Source organism: Palaemon carinicauda, chromosome 16 (assembly GCF_036898095.1).
Source record: "Palaemon carinicauda isolate YSFRI2023 chromosome 16, ASM3689809v2, whole genome shotgun sequence".
Classification (NCBI taxonomy): domain Eukaryota; kingdom Metazoa; phylum Arthropoda; class Malacostraca; order Decapoda; family Palaemonidae; genus Palaemon; species Palaemon carinicauda.
This window is the reverse complement of record NC_090740.1, coordinates 82,696,459-82,701,458: the sequence shown is the minus strand read 5'-3', so window position 1 is coordinate 82,701,458 and position 5,000 is coordinate 82,696,459.

Here is a 5,000-nt window from a genome sequence, read left to right as displayed (position 1 = left end):
TTTAAGTAGTAGATCTCAAAGAGTTGTTGTTGATGGGCACCATAGTGATTATAGGAATGTGATATTCGGTGCTCCACAGGATAGTGTTCTTGGCCCATTACTTTTCATACTATATACACATGACATGTGGTTTGGCCTAGAAAACAAGCTTGTTGCATATGCAGATGATGCTACTCTCTTTGCATCAATTCCATCCCCTGAATGCATATCTAGGGTTGGTGAATCCCTTAATAGAGATTTAGCTAGAATTACTGCATGAGGCAAATTATGGTGTATGAAGTTGAATCCTAACAAAACTCAAAGTATGATTATAAGTAGGTCAAGGACGGTGGCTCCTCAACATCCGTATCTCAGTATTGATAATGTTTCTTTAATTATGTATGACTCTTTCAAAATTTTAGGTGTGATTCTCGACAGTAAATTTACTTTTGAGAAATATATAAGGTCCCTGTCTTCTTCAATTGGACAAAAAAATAGGATTATTGAGAAAGTCTTTCAAGATTTTTGGTGATCAATCTATTCTGAAGAAGTGTTTTAATTCTTTCATTCTACCTTGTTTTGAGTATTGTTCTCCTGTCTGGTCTTCAGCTGCTGATTATCATCTTAATTTGTTGGACAGAAACTTGCTTCATATCATTATAAATCAATGACGCAAATATTTTGCCACTCCCAAAGCAATCAGTGAATTAGTCAACTTCTTACTCTTTGTTACATTATGAGTTTCTACTTCACTGCTAATGTAGTGTTACCAAATCTATAAAATAAGTTTACATGAAATGTGAGTGAGAAAGTTATTTAACTAATTTTAGCTGACCTGAACAGAAGTAACTGGCAACTAGACTTCTTATTGTTTTGTGGGTGAAGAGGAAACGACCAAAACTGTTTTTCTTTACAATTAGGACATATTATTTTAACATTATTTATTTTGCATACATAAAAAGAGAGAGAGAGAGAGAGAGAGAGAGAGAGAGAGAGAGAGAGAGAGAGAGAGAGAGAGAGAGAGAGAGAGAGAGAGAGAGAGAGAAATATATGCTACTGAAATAAAACATTCGACCAGTAACAATATATTCGTGTTATCTGAATGTTTGGTCTTATTGAATTTAATGAATTTTTGGACGATTATTATTTTTGCACATTATTTTAGCAACTATTATTCTCGTTATTATTGTGATGATCACTATCAATATTATTACAATTATATAACACCCCCCATAACTATAATTTTTTTTATATTATCATTATTATGACTTTTATTATATCATCTTCAACGTTTTTTCATTATTATAAATATAATAATAATAATCTTATTATTATCATCATTGTTATTATTATTATTATTATTATTATTATTATTATTATTATTATTATTATTATTATTATTATTTGTAGTAAAAAAACTATACTCCCTTAGAACGTAATGCCATACTATTAACTGCATTAAAAAGCCTCCTTGGAAATAAGAAGTGGAAATCATAAAAGTTCTATTTATCAAAATACTGATCATTACTAATTTTTTCTATATTGTATATCAACTCGCTGTTTCCATTGTTTAATTCATAATTTTGTTGGTTCTAAAACTCTCTTTACCATACCCTACTCATAGCGTTTTTATAATTGGATTTGAAAACAAAAAAAAAATCATAAATCACAAGAAATCGCTTTGGTTAGCGCAAGAACACTGAAAACAATACCAGCCTTTCAGGCTTTTGTAAACACAGAGACAATCTGACAGACTTACAATTTCGGAAATAGTTTAGGCATCGAAACAAGTGGATTTGCAGTAATCTTTTCAGAGACTTTGTTTTGTGTTTGGCAATAAAGACTATTTCATTCGGAGCTAAAGCCATTAGGGCCTGAAGCTCTGTTGAGGTTCATGCCATTTAACTTCCGGGTTGCGAGCCAATTATTTTTTGTTTAGAAAATTAATGTCGTTTCAAACCATTTAGTGTTGTAAAGCTTTCTTTCTCTTTGTGGAATTCCATATACTAGCCATCTTTTTTAATGCTTGAATGTTTTTTATGATCTTAGTTTAAAGTCTTGAAGGATATAAATTGTCATGGAATAGGAAAAGGTTTCGCACTTAAAGTGAGCATTCTATGCAATGTTTTTGTGAAAGAATTTTCGCTCTCTGGAATTGAAAAACAGATTCTGCAGTAATTTGGATTATATTTCCTTGCCCATTTTGACTCCCTGAAAACAAATTCTCACTAATTACCAGCAAGTAGATTCTCATTTGAAATATATGTCATTATCTAATCTGACACCCAGTAAAAATATCCTCATTTGGATTATATTTCATTGCCATGATGACTCCTAATAAACAGATTCTCAGTTGAATTATATTTCATTATCTCATGTGACTTCCAGTAAAATATACTCATTTTAACTGTATTTCATTGTCATGTTGATTTCTGGTATACAGATTCTCATTTGAATTATATTTCATTATCTAATGTGACTCTCAGTAAAAATATCTTCATCTTAATATTTCGTTTCCATGCCTGCATTATTAATTTTCAGACAACGTGAACTCTTTTGTTACTTAAATTGAATTTTTGTTATCCCCGCTTAAAGACAGAAATTTCCACACCTTGCCCAAGTGTATTCCAGCTCCCATACCCTTGCCCTCTAAAATACTCCATTGGGGAATAAATCCTATTTTTACACCTCCCCATATTTGAGTTCCCAATGGAGATTAATGTACCTACTCAGTCCATCCCAGGTTTATAAAGAGAGTAGATGCCTCGGTTAATATTTTCTTCATTTCTAAATAGCTTTAATACCTGCAATTTCACACCCATTATCTCCGCGACTCTCTTTGCAGTATCTACCCAGTACACTATTTTCTAGGACCAACTGCCCTTTGGATCTTGCTGACCAATGATAAACTTTCAAGGCGGTCCTCACAGCTTCACCTCGCCAATCGCTTGGTGGATGAATTCTGTCCCCTCTGACGTTCCTCCTACGTGACCACATATGAGAGACGACCTGCTTTTACGCTATCAAAAATCTTTGACTGGTGGTCAGGAAAAGAAGTCTTTGACAGGTGTCCATGAAAAGTTTTAAACGTGTGGCTCCAAGAAGACGGAGAATAGGGCCGAAGTTCAACCTACATCCCCTCGCTCTGCCCAAAACCCTAAAATCAATCTAACTACTCACACTTAACTGATCCAGATTTAAACAGTGTTATAGGTCCTTTCGTTTAAGTGTTAAAATTTTTTAAATAAAAGGACAAGTTGAAACTAAAAGTTATATTGTTATACTCCATATATACAAGAAAAAACAAGTAATTTTTTTTCCATCGGAGGTTACTTGTAGATAAGTACTATTCATATAAGTAACCCCCCCCCCCCCCCCCCACCATGGTCCTTTAAGCTTATTGTCGTCTAGCGGACTAGGAATTACATGACAAAACGCATACGTGTTATGTGAGGACTAGTGTACAATTTAGATTCTTTGATCAGAGAAATAATTTTATCCTCTTAGTCTATAACATGAAAGTCAGACCTGAGGGTGTGAGAGTTCACCAAAGAAAGCATTTCTGTCACAGTGGGCAGAGGGGTTACTAACTGAAGGAAATAAGTTACAAGGTAATGCAATCAGTTTCAAGGTCTGTACAGGAGATGAGCACACGTAACGAGCTTTTGGCATTTCTTCTAAAAGGACAGTTTGATAGTTAGCATTTGGAAAATAGAAATTCAATTTAATGATTGTTTGGTTATAGGAAGCATGGATAAGGCATTTTACTCCTAAAAACCGTAAACACAACGGATAGAAAAATTTAAGGTATAAAACATAACAAGTAGCTAAAGAAAACTATGAGAACTTTGATGAGGGAAATTTCATGATAAAGAAATGGCTGCAAGGACGAAAAAAAGAAGGGAACAGTTGAATTTCGATATTATAACATTTAAAGGACTACCATAATAACTTCATACAAGCTATAGCTGTCGCCAGTTACCGAGTCATGAAAATACTCAAAGATATTTTCTCCTCCTGATTCTTTGTAGGCATAGTGTCAATATAGACATAATAGAGTTTAATTTCCGCCCCCCATAACTAAAATAATATAAATATATAACTATTCTCTTGATTATATATGCATTTTTTTTTACCGTATAATCTAATTTAAAATGTACACCCAGCCACAAAACCTGTGTCGCCTGGACAAACGCTGACCCCCAACCACATCGAGCTACTTGGTTCATGGTCAAAATCTAAGGAAAACACGAAAATCAACAACTAAACCTTTAAGCCTCATTACCTTCGTAATGTTGAACAAAAGCCATTTTTATTGATTGGTGACCCAGTAGGTTTTATTTGGGAACGATACATTATTAGCGCCTACATTTACTGTATTACAAATTTATGGCTGTGTGTCTGGGAAGAGAGAGAGAGAGAGAGAGAGAGAGAGAGAGGAGAGAGAGAGAGAGAGAGAGAGAGAGAGAGAGAGAACTGCTGAGGAATATGCAAACAAATGATATTTCCGTGTGATGAATATTAATATGAATAGACAGTTCCAACAATATTCTAGAGAATTTGATATAGAAATATGATAGGAAAATTCAAATAAAAAGTTATGATAAAATCACTTGATGAACTAGTTTCGAAATATTATCAGATTTAGTTTCTTAAAAGAATAAAAAAGTTCTCTCTCTTTTCATATGTATTTCATTCATCATCGCCTTTCTTCGAGTGATATCGGTAATTTCCCTCCTCTCATTCGAACCACCCTAACGACGTCTCGGTTGTTTACCGTTGGTCACCTTTCAGGGCAAGAGGGGCATGATCTCTCCAAGTGAGGTCTGGCGACACCGGTTTTGTTGCTGGGGTGTACCTATATGGGTTGAATTTTCTAATGATGGCAACAGTAGCAACATAGATAAATCGAGATTGTCATTACAGAATTGTGGACAATATCTTGCCTTAATAAGCTGGAAACAGGGAATTCTTTGCAAGATTTTCAGTTTCGCTTGTAACCCATTTGTGATTGCGTTTTC